The 14,742-nt window shown below is 39.2% G+C and overlaps 1 protein-coding gene across 2 annotated transcripts in view; it reads left to right on the top strand.

Moving 5' to 3' along the window:
- GRID2 (glutamate ionotropic receptor delta type subunit 2) overlaps positions 1-14,742 on the top strand; it is a gene marked incomplete at its 5' end in the record, with an annotated part of 737,620 nt that overhangs the window by 243,941 nt on the left and 478,937 nt on the right. The window lies entirely within an intron of this gene.

Genomic DNA, 14,742 nt, shown 5'->3' with positions numbered 1-14,742 from the left:
AGAACTTAAGGACCAAGCAAGAAGTAGGGTCTTATTCAGAAGGGCATTCATCTATCAGCAAGGTCATCCCAAAAATCTAAAAATACTAAGATTGGGAAAAAGTTTAGGTAAACACTACCAGGAAGCCTGAGACTGAATGTTTTTTGCAGTAACTGATTATCGTAACGCTTTATGCATTCAGTTCACCTTCATTTAAATAGTGCCATGAAGTTTTTACTGTTTCTACAACACTGCTTGAAGGTCAATAAAAAGATCAGATAAAAGATGACTTTTACTTAACTTTCTCTTCAGACATTATGTAAATCTGACATTAAGATGTGTCTTCTCATAGAATATCCAAATATTCAACTGTATTTCTTAATATTCTTTGTGTTGGAAACTTTCTATTTTCTTAAATTTCAGATTTCTTTTATGTGGTGGTCAGTCCAACAGCTGACTGACATTTTTGAGGAAAAATGTTCTTCCTTCAGCAGCAGCAATGAAAAAAAACTCTGTTGAAATGACTGTGTTAGCAAATCATATTAAAGAAAAATATTTTGCTGCCAGCTATGTATTGTGTATCAGGCTTTAGAAATAAAAATGTTTCAGAAGACAAGGAGCAAAGTGTTGTAATTGAAAATCACTGAAATGAGAAATATACATGTCTATATAACAGACTGAGCAGCTACGAAGGGAGAAGCTCTTCCACTCTTGCTAAGCTACTAGAGTGAAATCAATTGATCCTATTAGATGTAGAAAAACATTTACAGTAACACCACCAGGACCAGAATTTTACTTGTGTGCAGTTTTCCTGGACCTGTACTCCTCTCTGCCTTTCATCATGCCAAGGTTTCGCTCAGTCCCATGGTAGATACTCTGTAAGGGATGTGATATAGGTATATCTAAGAGAAAATAAGCATGTTCATAGATTATTCGTGTTCTTTGCATCTATTTCTTAGCAGGCACTTTCACTGGCAAAGCGTAGGAAGCCTGCTTTGTCTACTGCTGACACCAGGTTAAACTGTTTTGTACTCTTTGATTGACTAATATCTGACTAATGTATCTTAGTCAGATAGAACTTGACATGTATTGCACAGTTCTGAAAGACTTTCCCGCTTTTCTTAATAGCAATCTGAAATAAAAATCCACTTAGATTTGTAAGTCAGTTTAGTTTAAAAATCCTGTAACGTAACTAATGCTCTTTGACTTCCACTTCCCCTGATGCGCCTGCTGCCCCTGGATGCAGTCCAAGGATGCCTGTCACTTACTCAGGAAGTTTGTACCACATTTAAACCCTTTTTTTTAAGACAGGGGCTTCTCCTAAATTAGATAACTAAGGACAAATTCTTACCTTAGTAAAACCAGTGTAAATACAGAGAGACAGATTCTGTGCAGGTGTTTTTTATTTCATAGTTCATTGTATATCATAAAAACCAGTTAGCCAGTGCCTGTAAGGTTACTCAGTTTTTTATCTCATTTGGCAGAAAGGTGTTAGAGCAGATGTAGCACCTGAAACTATATTTTTAACTCATTTTAAGAATGACATAGATTACCAATATTTTTTTTTTAGACTCGTAAAAGTCTCTAGAGGCATTTCTACCAAATTTTGTACAGATCCTATATATAAAGTATTAAAATACCTTATAAAATACTACAGATTCTGCACAGATGTCCTGCAACTAATAGGAGGATGCTTACCTTTTCTCCTATTCATTCCTCCCCAGTGACACTGTAAATCTGATACTTAAATGTGTTTGCCTTAGACCATCGATGCCAGTTTGACAGAATTCATTGTAATTTTTACAGATAAGTCAATCTGTGTACATTTTTACTTTAGGATGCCTGGAGCAAACTGAATGTTGAATAGGGCCAGATTTCTGTGTGCTTATTCTGGGTTACACTGATTGAAATTTTGATGGTGGAACGCACAAGGAAGCAGCCAGAAGCATCTGCTTTGTAGCGTATTACCTGTGTAACGCTGTGTAGTGTGCTTGTAGTTCAGATTTGGCACAAATGTGACATATCCTCTGATGACAATACAAAAACACACTCTGAGAAATCTTGGTGCAAATTGGAAAGGATGTGGCATTAAATATTTCTGGTCTCTAGATGAACAAGGAGCTTGTACCAATGGAGAAAATGAATCACCTGAAATGGAAGGAGAGCACCAGAAAACAGATGGACATATGAACTCAGGCATCTAATTGCAGTACATACCATATTACTAAAAATGAGCTGTAGGGAGAGGCATCAGTGAGCTGTAATACAGTGTGCGGTCAAAGTGAGACATGTTAGACACTACACTGAATCTACATGGAAAGCTGTTGGAATATTTAATTGGAACATTTTTATCTCTTCCTAACTGAATGGTTGTGTACTTATTTAACTTCTGAGAGCTGAAAAAGAAATTTTAAACAGCTCTCAAAAACATGGTGATAGTTAGATGTCTGGAAAAACTTCTTCAAACATTTTTTTTAATTCAGGCTGTATCTTGAATACTGGTAAATGGACAGAAATTTGGGGAAAGAGCTATAATACCTGGATATTGACTTGTTTTACTGATTTATTTTAAGTAGGTCCAAAATAATAATACAAGCACTCTGATGCATTAAGAAGCTCTTATCAAAGGTAACTAGTCAGAGGCCTCCTCCATGCCCCAGTAGTTAGACATCATTGTCACTACTCCAGGAAAAACATCTGTTTAGTGTTCAGCAACTCTGAAAGCATCAGGTTGCATTAAGAAAGGAATAGAGACAAATGCTGAAAATACTATAAAGCTCTTGTGTACATCACTGGTGCACTAGTTTGTGGAACATGATGTTCCCTTTTTCTGCCGCATTTCAGACAAACCAATACCAAATAGGGTACATATATAGGAGAAATGGATTATAAGGGACATGGATTATAGGTGGTGGAAATCCGCAAAATGCTCTTACTTTTCTGCTAGCAAACATCACAGCTTATTAAAAGAGATTATTAAAGCTTTCTGCCCTTGACTAAAAACTTTGAGAGACTGAATGCATTAATATTTAGCATCAAAATCCCAATTTCCAAGGAGAAAGCCTTGCAATGAAATATTGTGCTGGTGTTAAACCATGACAAATATCAATTGAATTCCAGAAAACATGGACCTTATAAAATTGACAGTCAATGCTGAACATGAGCTACATAAGCTTATGCTGTAAGTTGGTGTCATTCACTTCAGGTACGGTATCACTTTCAAGTTCACATAAGATGTGAATTTTAGGCAGATTTTTTCTCTGTCGGCATCTTGTATTCTCCTTTAATTTTCGTAGTGTTAATACTATTTTTTTATTTGTACTCCTGTCTATCCTCACTTCTGTTAAGAAATTTTAAGCACCACAGTAAAGGCTAATCAGCTGTATTTCAGATTGTCCATTGTTATAGTTAAACATATTAATTAGAGACTTGTTAAAGGCCATAGCAGTGACATACTTATTGGAGTAACAAGTACTGTTTTCTTCTTCCAGAACAACAAATACCCATTTCAAATGTTTCAGAATTTTAAACCTGCAGAGTATGTCAACCATTGCTTTGCAGTTTGGGAAATCATAAACACTAAGACAGTCCTATATCTTCTGTAAGTCTATCCTTGGTGCAAATTGCCATGACTTCCACACAGCTACCTTAGGAATTAATTTGACCCATGATATTCAGAGCATTAAAAAAGTTTAAGCTCTCTTTGCTATCTACTAGCTTTGGGAAATGTTCTGTGTTGTGAGATCCCACATTCCATTTAATTTTACCAGTACCTGAGGGAACTGGCTTTGTAATTACACTTCTGGCTAAGGACACGGAAAGGGTGGAACTAGATGAATGATATTTCCTGGAAAATCAATGGGCTAATTATACAGAAAAAGCAAAGCTCCATCTCACTTTTGCTTGAAAGTCAAACATACTGCCCTTACAAGATATGACTTGCTTATACATATGGTTTCTTCCTTCACTTATGAATGACATTAATCAAGATGCTATAAGACATGGCAACAGAATACAAAGGTCAGGTAAAGAAGATGTCTCGATTTTGATTTTGAAATCAGCCATGGGTTCAGTCATGGTTCTTATTTGATTTCTTTGTGTTTTCTGGATGAGTCAAAATTAATTGCTAATTTTACAGAAGAATATTAGAATATTCAAAGAGGTAAATAATCTTTGGGCCATAGTCTAGGAAGCCTTACTTTTTTTTTTTTTTTCTTTCCATAAATATGGATTCTTCCTTTTTTGTTAGTTGATTCAATTTTAGAACAATTGTCTATTTGATTGTAGTCCTTCTTTGGATAAAGCCTCCCATTGCTGTGAGTTTCTTCTGACAGTGTCAGTACTGATTATGTAAAAAGTTAAGATCATCCCTTTTTTAATAAGATCTGGGTTGATGTGACTCATGAGGCTAGTTTCATTGAGTTTTATATTTATTATTTTTTGAAGTTTTATGGTACCGCTCCATAACTCTTTACCAGTTTGCATAGCTTCAATACCTCTTTGCTTTCCTGTTTGAAAACTTAACACTCAGTTACTTCAAAAAGTGTGTGCTTGAGTTTTTAAATGTTTTTTTTTTCAGCTGAATTGATACAAAATAGACTAAAATAGAACATGGAGATATTCCCAGGTCAAACGATTAGATCAAACGTATTTGAACCTTTAGAAGCATCTTATTTCTGTTTCTAATTTTATCTGTAATGATAGGTTCTCAGCTTTTTAGACTGTTATGTGCCAGCCAAGCTGTTCAGGTCGTTATGACTATACAGATATGACTAAGTGTGAATTAGGTAGCAGAGGTTTCTATATTGAGCTCTGGCCTCATGTTCTCCACCCCTGCAAAGCCTGACCGGCAGCCCTCAGGGTATGATGCTCTTAGGACTTTCCTAATCAGAGAACATTACCTCTAATGTGTGATGTATCCTACACCTTTGTCAATTCTGTTAGTGAATTGGGACCCTCTAACTCAGAATTAGTCCCTGCAGTATGTGCCTTTGCAGTCTAGTCTTCCGTAGCCTCCTTTTGTATGCCCATTACATTACAAGAATACTGGTGCTCAGCAGAGTGTACAGGAAAGAAGCAAGCAGTGAATTTGCAAAACAATGGAATGTCTGAGGCATCAGCAGCTCAAATCAACACATAAAATGTGTTTTTTCCTCTTTCATGAGCTATGGACAAGACCCTGCCTTCATTTTTTTCCATCTTTAAACTCATAATTGTAATCCTTTCCAGCAGGCAGAGGAATGTTGTTAACTTTAATTAAATTTAATGAACAGCTTTGTAATTCTCCTATGACTTTCATTACAGGAACATTTTGTGTCATTTTTTATTTTACAAATTTTTTACTTGGTTAACAGGGGAGAAGGTAAAAAATAACACGTACAGAAGGAAAAAATGATGATGGTCAGTAGGTGGGGGAAATTACACAGAGAAGAATGGTAAGAAAGAAGTAAATGAGATTAAAAAAATGGAAATTGGGAGAATAGCTTATAAAAAAAATTAAAGATGAGGAGGAAAAATCTGTATATGAGTGTTCTTTTATGCAGTATATGCAATTTGTTTGGCAATATCTCTTAATATATGCCTAGTATACATATTCTGTTATGTTAGAAATACAGATTAATTATGAGCACAACTGCATTATATACATGTTATCTTTTATCTGTCATATCTGAAGGTCTTTAACAGCAAATGGAAAATTTTAGCTTTTTTTTCCCCCCCCCCTCAAGGTTTACTTTCCTATTTCTGTTACTACTCCTTGTTTGGAATCACTTCCTTTGTTATTCATTTCAGAAACCCAGTAAATTTTTGTCATCCTTTGTATGTTGTGTTGATAACTTGCATAATTCATGCTTGAAAGTTTTTAAGTGAAGCTCACTTGCTGACAATTTTTCTTTCTTTTTTTTTTGTAAGATATGTATGATATGTTATGGTTTATAAATTGTCATTTTCAACTTAAGAGCACAGATGTTAGAGAGATGACTTGCACTGGTTTTTTTTATACAAATCTGACTTCTAATGTCTCCTACAAGACTTCTCCCAACTCTGTTGACTAAGGTTATGATTCTAACAATAAACAGTTTGGAAACTCAGAAATTTACCACATATTTGTTTCCTAATCCAGTAAGAAGGTTAGTCATACTTTTGTATCTGAATGTTTTTTGAGAATGCATTAATGAGTGTGCAGAGGTGTGAAGATGCACAGCGTGCTGTTATCCAAAGTGCTAGTATTATTGCTGTTTATTTTCAGGCCACTGGATGGAATAAGTTTTGAGGTTTTTTGCCCATGGGAATCAACTTGTTTGACTTTATACTTATGGAGGAAAATGCTCCACCATTTTTGCAGCTGTTTATTTTCTGATGATCCCACGCATTTTCTGTTCTTGACAGGTCTAAAGTACTTTATTTTTAAATTCTAGTTTGGGCTTGTAGACACGAGAGGTTATAATAAATGAGATGAAAGTGTGCATTTCTGAGTGTACATCTAGACTGAAGTTCTGCAATGCTTGGGATTTGCTGGTCATCCGGAACATGCTACTCAAGCCCTTGTGTGGCCATGTGTGCAGACTGGATCAGTAAGGGTACTTCAGACTTTAAAACATGTTAAAAGAACTCTTTCTAGTCATCAGAATGTCTTACATGTTGCTTGAGGGAACATGTGCATGTTTCTTTTCTTTTTTTCTAAAAAAAAGAACTCGGTGCTGGATGCAAACTGAAAATGGGTGCCAGAGCTGCGTCGGATAAAGTAGATATCTAACATGCTAGCTCTGTTGATATTTCTCCATAAGGTGAGAAGGTGATCTGCGAAGGTCTGCAGAGCTGTATGGGGCAGTAGATGGAAAGATAGTTATACAGGCAAGTTCAGAAATATTACATGTAAGAGGTTTGGCAGTGAGTAAAGAGCCTACTTAGCTGGTAAATGGCAAGTGAAGGGAACATTGGACAGGTGACGGTGACTGGTTGCTGACTACTCAATCTGTCACAGTGACAGCACACTCGGTTCATAAAATCCTCTTGCAGAGACATTCATCCACCTTTTTCATACTTGCTCCTTTTCACTGTTAGGAAAAGTAAGACTGAGAGAAGCGAAACACAGAAGGCAAGTCTTGTTACCTACTGTTTAATATCCTATTACTGTACCATAGGGTCTGCCTATTAAGTTTCAACTGTTTCCAACTGCTTAGAGTTCCTGGATTATTTACATTAAATATTAAACTTCTGTTATGATAAACTTCAAGCTTGGAATGAAACATGTTTTGAAAAGCTTTTTCATATAGCTATCATGAAATTAACTAGTTTGAAGATGTTTCAGCTATTGTTGCAATGACTAGGTAATGCAAGCGTCATCAAGTTATTTACTCTTAGTTTAAGACATAGCCGGTGGCATAGATATACCATACGTTTCTCAAAAACATGATTTTACTCCTATCTGCAATGCAGATAATTGATTTCAGGGTCAAACTTACAGTGTACATCCCAGCATGTTTTCAACATTAGAACTAAATACTTGAGCCTTTTAGCACTTCAAAATGTCTAGTGAGTCAGATTTGGTCTGTATGTCATTCTGAATGTAGAGGGGTTTTATTTGTTTCTTAGACTTTTTATTTGAAACAGACTTAAAAGGGTGATTTTTCTGGTCCGTGCATCATTGCTGTTAGTGCTTTAAATGAATCCCATAGTGACAGTTTCCAGATGTCCTGAAGAGTAGTGTTGTTTGGTTTACTTCTTACTTCTTGAAAGTAGTTGTAAGAATTCAGAGTTAGGTACGGTCCATCTTTTTGTTTAGATTTTGTTTGGAAAAGCAGTGAAACATAAATGCATAGTAAAACTTCTGAAAATTTGCTCATGCAGTATATAATTCAAGTTTTCCCTGGAGACACCAGTACTTATAAAAAGAAGCAAACTGGGATGAGAGCACTGAGATTATAATAATTTACTATATACCTAATCCAGATAATCTCATAGGCACATTTCTGTCTGATTCTGGATGAATTAAGAGGCTGCCAAAGGAGGTATTTAGTCAGGAGTGGGCAAATGTTTGGGACAGTTGGTCCAGGCCCATGCTCTGCGTTTTGAACCTGACCCATATGTGTGTCATTAATTCTTGCAGCTTTTTCCAGCATTTTCTGCCGTGTAATGGAGATCACAAAGTGTATTTCAGACAGTAGCATGAATATTTCTTCTGCTTTCTGTAGCAGACTGGAAAGGGCATTGGGGGCCAGGGGGGTGACAGCAGTAGAGAAAGCAAAAATTTAGCAGTGAAATGGGGGTAGAGTAGTAAAATCAAAGAGTTCTTGCTCCAAGAGTGAGGACTGGGCTGTCAGAGTGGTGGTGAGAGACTTGAGAGACTTAGTTTTTCAACTAAATACTAATTGAAGTACTGTTTTGTCAAAGGGAAAGTAAGTTGACAGGAGAAAGCAGGAAGGTTCTTAGGAATCAAAAACAGTATCAGTGGAGTATGAACCATGAAGCTGTATTTGGAACGAGAACAGGGCATGGGGTATTAGCAGCTACTCTGAAATCTTGACTCTGACCCTTTTAACTGGCACCAGGGGATGTTTAAAGAGTGTCTGCGGTTTGAAGGTCACACAGCCATGACAGGCATGTCAAAATATTTGAGAAATGGTGTATAACATGATAAACAATTTTCCATAGTGGCTTTTTTCAGTGATCGTGGGGGAGAGAACAACTGTGGCATTAATTGTAGTTAGTAGGATTCATACTAATGCAATAGAGGATGCATACACACCCATATAAATAATATATATCATACAAATTGTTGGCAAGTTATCTGCGCTTTTGGCACTTATGCGAAGAAAGGCCCTACTTTAATAGATGGCAGTGAGACTTATGGTTGTCATGGGAACTGCTACTCTACATTTTGCGAGAATGTGCTTATTATTAATGTTGCACTCGTACTGAGATTTTTAACACAGGCTTTTTTATTCTAATTGGGCTGGTTGTGTGTATTGCTGCCCAGCTAAAAAGCAGCTCAGAACAAATGAGTGTTTTCATTATTAGATGTTTATCAGATCCAGAAACACGAAGAAAATTGCTTTCCGTCAAGGCAAGGGGAGAGAGGAGAGCCACTGAGCCTTTGTCTCGTTAATTTTACAAGGAGGGAAGAGTAGTTTGCAGTTAGCACATGAAGATAATGTCTGTTTACTTTGGTAAACCTTACAGGAAACTTGACAGGTTAAATTTTAATACAATGCTTTTGTAGGCTACCATGAGAACAACTGGAAGTATGATTTTATTAGAGACCTTAGAAAGCATTTATTTTTCCGATCTTATTTTCACAAGCTTTTGGACAGACCTTAAACAGAAAAATCCATTTCAAGTAAACAGATTATAATGTTGAATTTTCAGGAAAACTTTGGACACTTAAAAGGAGAATGGTCAAGAGACTGGCAATTTTGTATTAGTGGGATGATAATGACAGTTACGAATGGGTTATTCTGAAGGGACAGTATTCTATTGTAGAAACTGTTCTGGTAAGTGTCCAAAATGTAATTTGTTTGGCTTACTGGGAGCTCTCTGAAAATTAATCATTGTTGTCAGAATGCATTCCTTAAATTGATACAGTCAGGTTCTTAATAAAACTTTCATTGTTTATAAATAATGAAAATCTTCCCTCTACTTTCGCAAAGGTGCATCTTCCTAACTATTTTATGTGTTTGTGTATTTTAAATTAATTTAGTTGTGTACAAATGCTTCAAACTTGTTAACTGACATGCAGGTTCTAGACCAGGACTGTTAATAACTTTGGATAGAGAGACAGACATATACCTCTGTGTGTGTGTGTATATTTATCAGTTAGTGAAACAGTTTTGAAATTAAATTTGGATTTTTATTAGTATTTCTGAATGGCTACATAAGGACGCATTTTCACAGAATCACAGAATCACTAAGGATGGAAAGAACCTTCAAGATCATCAAGTCCAACCATTAATCCAGCGCCACCATGTTCCCTAAATCATGTCTCGAAGCACCACATCCACACGTTTTTTCAACACTTCCAGAGATGGCGACTCCACCACCTCCCTGGGCAGCCTGTTCCAATGCCTGACCACACTCTCAGTGAAGAAATTTTTCCTAATATCCAATCTAAACCTCCCCTGGCGCAACTTGAGGCCATTTCCTCTTGTCTTATCGCTGGTTACTTGAGAGAAGAGACCAGCGCCCTCGTCGCCACAACCCCCTTTCAGGTAGTTGCAGAGAGCAATAAGGTTTCCCCTCAGCCTCCTCTTCTCCGGACTAAATAACCCCAGTTCCCTCAGCTGCTCCTCATAAGACTTGTGCTCCAGACCCCTCACCAGCTTCGTTGCCCTTCTCTGGACACGCTCCAGCACCTCAGCATCCTTCTTGTAGTGAAGGGCCCAAAACTGAACACAACATTTGAGGTGCGGCCTCACCAGTGCCGAGTACAGGGGCACGATCACTTGCCTACTCCTGCTGGCCACACTGTTTCTGATACAGGCCAGGACGCTGTTGGCCTTCTTGGCCACCTGGGCACACTGCCGGCTCATGTTCAGCCGGCTGTCAACCAGCACCCTCGGGTCCCTTTGCGCCGGGCAGCTCTCCAGCCACTCCTCCCTGAGCCTGTAGCGTTGCATGGGGTTGTTGTGGCCAAAGTGCAGGACCTGGCACCTGGCCTTATTAAACCTCATACAGTTGACCTCAGCCCATCAATCCAGCCTCTCCAGATCCCTCTGCAGAGCCCTCCTACCCTCCAGCAGATCACACTCCCACCCAGCTTGGTGTCATCTGCAAACTTACTGAGGGAGCACTCAATTCCCTCATCCAGATCATCTATAAAGATATTGAACAAGACTGGCCCCAGAACCGAGCCCTGGGGAACACCGCTTGTGACCAGCCGCCAGCTGGATTGAACACCATTCAACACAACTCTCTGGGCTCGGCCATCCAGCCAGTTCCTCACCCAGCGAAGAGTAAACCTGTCTAAGCCACGAGCCGCCAGTTTCTCCAGGAGAATGCTGTGGGAGACGCTGTCAAAGGCTTTACTAAAGTCCAGGTAGACAACATCCACAGCCTTCCCCTCATCCACTAGGTGGGTCACCTGGTCATAGAAGGAGATCAGGTTGGTCAAGCAGGACCTGCCTTTCATGAACCCATGCTGGCTGGGCCTGATCCCTTGGTTGTCCTGCACATGCCCTGTGAGCACTCTCAAGACCAACCGCTCCATAATCTTCCCCGGTACAGAGGTCAGACTGACAGGTCCGTAGTTCCCAGGATCCTCCTTCCGGCCTTTCTTGTAGACGGGCGTCACATTGGCAAGCCTCCAGTCTTCTGGGACCTCCCCTGTTAACCAGGACTGATGGTAAATGATGGAGAGCGGCTTGGCAAGCTCCTCTGTCAGCTTTCTCAGTACTCTCGGGTGGATCCCATCAGGCCCCATAGACTTGTGGGTGTCCAGGTGGTTTAACATGTCCTTGACTGCTTCCTCCTGGATTATCTGCAGGTTATTGTGCTCTCCATCCCCATCTTCCAGCTCAGGGGACTGAATACCCCGCAGATACCTGGACTGGCTATTAAAGACTGAGGCAAAGAAGGCAGCCTTGTCCTCATCCTTGGTGACAATGTTCCCTGCCATATTCAGTGGGGGATGGAGATTATCCTTGCCTCTCTTTTTGTTGTTAATATATTTGTAAAAATATTTTTTGTTATCCTTTATGACTGTGTCCAGACTGAGCTCTAGCTGGGCTTTTGCCTTTCTAATTTTGTTCCTGCTTGACCTAACGAGATCCTTGTACTCTTCGTGAGTTGCCTGCCCCTTCTTCTAGAGGTGATAAACTCTCCTCTTTTCCCTGAGTCCCAGCAAAATCTCCCTATTCAGCCAGGCCGGTTGCCTTCCCCGCCAGCTCTTCTTATGGCACATGGGGACCGCCCGCTCCTGCGCCTTTAAGATTTCCTTCTTGAAGGCTGTCCAGCCTTCCTGGACCCCTTTGTCCTTCAGGACTGTCTCCCAAGGGACTCTCTCAATCAGTGACCTGAACAGGCCAAAGTCTGCCCTCCAGAAGTCCATGATAGCAGTTTTGCTGACCCCTCTCCTTACTGCGCTCACAACTGAGAATTCATGTCGTGATCGCTAAGCCCAAGACGGCCTCCGACCACCACATCTCTCACCAGTCCTTCTCTGTTTGTAAACAGCAGATCCAGCAAGGCACCTCCCCTGGTGGGCTCATTCACCAGCTGTGTCAGAAAGTTATCCTACACACACTCCAGGAACCTCCCAGATTGTTTCTTCTCTGCCGTGTTATGCTTCCAGCAGATGTCCGGTAGGTTGAAGTCCCCCACAAGAACAAGGGCCAGCGAATGCGAGACTTCTGCCAGTCACTTATAGAATGTCTCATCTGTCTCTTCATCCTGGTTGGGTGGTCTGTAACAGACTCCCAGCAGGATATCTGCCTCATTGGCCTTCCCCCTCATCCTTACCCACAAGCACTCTACTTGGTCTTCACAATCTTCGATTTCTATGCAATCAAAACACTCCCTAACATACAGAGCCACCCCACCGCCTCTCCTTCCCTGCCTATCCCTTCGGAAGAGTTTATAGCCATCCATTGCAGCACTCCAGTCATGAGAAGCATCCCACCATGTTTCTGTGATGGCAACTACATTTCATGACATTTTGTTCACGTGGTACTTTCTTTTGGATTTCTTTTCCTTATCAGAGGTTCACACTCAAATAAATAAATTCCTAATAGTAGAACTTGAGGCAAATAATTACTCAGAATGTACCATCTTCCAGCAGTGAGATGGTTCAGCTGTAGATCCAAACTTCCCACAATTACTTATTTCAATAACGCTGACCTTCTTAACTAAGAACAAAGTAATAAAAATAATGAGCTCTTAATGAATCTGTTAAAGGAGCTGAGGTGAATGAGAGTCACTCAGGCTTCTTGGAAAGCAGACTTTTGGTAGAGCTGTGCTTGGAATTAGTCTGTTAGGCAGCTGTGGCTGAATGTCTTCTAATAATTTAATAAATGGGAGTTAAGGTGTCATTCTCTTTCTGACAAGTAGAGAGCAAGAGAAGTGGCCCTCTTGAAGTTCATTATGGTAGATTTAGATCCCGTTTATCTTGACTTCCTCCTCTGCTCTGTGTCGATTGCTCAGTGGCTTTCTAGTCAAGATTTCCATTAGGAGCTCTGGTAGGCATTACTGTGATAAATGTTTTGTAACTTTTCAAAACAAAGTCCCACAGAGGCGGGATACTGCGTGAATGAGTCCTGAGCTGGACTGCCTGAACAGGGGAAAGTAAAAGCTGTAAGAGGACGTGGTGGCTCACTTTTGAAAATTAAGTTGACATTTGTTTTCTATACCTGTTTAAGCTGCTTCTTCAGGCTTGAAAAGCCAAGGAAACCTGCTCTCAGTGGAAATTTTGCTGGACAGTGATTAAAGTATTAAGGATATAGGGATCACAAACTAGAATGACAAATGTAAGATGTGAGACTAGCAAAATGAGATCATAATTATTTTCTGTGAGAGGTTATCTTATTTAGAAAAATAAGTCTCTCTAACCTGAACCTCAAACACACAAGATGTCAATAGAATTGCACACCTGGCTGAGCCCAGTGCACTTTGCCATTCCAAGGCTTAGTAAATTTTCTTTAAGAAATATTGGTATGATATTATGAAGTGATAAAAAATCAATGAGGCAATGATTTTGCAGTCAGATGGAGTGCTTTGTTGTTAAATTAATTCTTTCACCTGGGGCTGCAAGGGCTAAAAAAAAGCTGGAAAGCATTGCTGGGTGACTTGATGGAGATTTACTTGCCGTGTTATTCCAGAGAAGGCTAAAATGAATCTGCAAATGATGTTTTTGACTACAGTAGGGCACCTGCAATTATTCACTTCACCACTCATGGAAGACATCATTGATTAAATTCCAAAACCTGTTGACTGTAGTGGTATGGCTGAACTTATTTTCATCTTAAGATTCTGCATTTACAAGGTGTGCTTAAATTAAAGTTGTTTGCTTGGTTGTTTTTTTTTAAACAAAGAGATATGAAATGTGTTCATTACTAAGAGAGCTTCCCTCTGAATTATTGGCATTTTGTTTCTGGCAAGATAACATATGAGATGCAGGTTTAAGAACTAAAGAAAGAGGTAGGTCTATTTGCAACGGAAGACTTAAGTTATTTCCTGTAGCTTCTGGTGAGATGGTTAAAACTGAGCTGAAAAACAGACAAGAATCACTCAGTTCTCCACGTCATTTGTGTGATTTGCTGCCAGTTATGACACTCATAAAATTATGAAAGTGTCATTAAAATGCTGTACTGAAAGTTTCAGAACTGGAACAACCTGAATAGCACTGGCTTTTACAAAATGAGAGAAAATTAGCAGTATTAAGGGCTTTGTCATAAAAATGAATTGGAAATCATGTAAAAATGAAGCATGCCAATGTCATCCTAGAAACAAAGGAGAAACTGTTTAAGTCTGAGTGACTGTAAAATTAAAAAGGAAACTTACTTTGTTTTCAGTTACGTTATCAGTAGAAAACAGAAAATCTTTAAAAACCTGCTCCCCAGTAAGTAACTGCTTCAAAAGTCTGGTATGTCAACAATTTAATCTCAGTAGAAAAATATCTTTGAGAAGGAATTGGTCTCTTTAGATAGGTTAAAGCAGACACAACCATCACACATGAGTCTATACAACAGGCATTGAGCCATTTTCTGTATATCTGTTTTGTTCTGTACCTGTATGTTGGCCATTACCTCTTCAATTTAAGCCACAAAATCAGTG

Source organism: Phaethon aethereus, assembly GCF_964289735.1.
Source record: "Phaethon aethereus genome assembly, chromosome: 4".
In the NCBI taxonomy this organism is placed as follows: domain Eukaryota; kingdom Metazoa; phylum Chordata; class Aves; order Phaethontiformes; family Phaethontidae; genus Phaethon; species Phaethon aethereus.
This window is presented reverse-complemented; position numbering and strand designations above follow the sequence as displayed.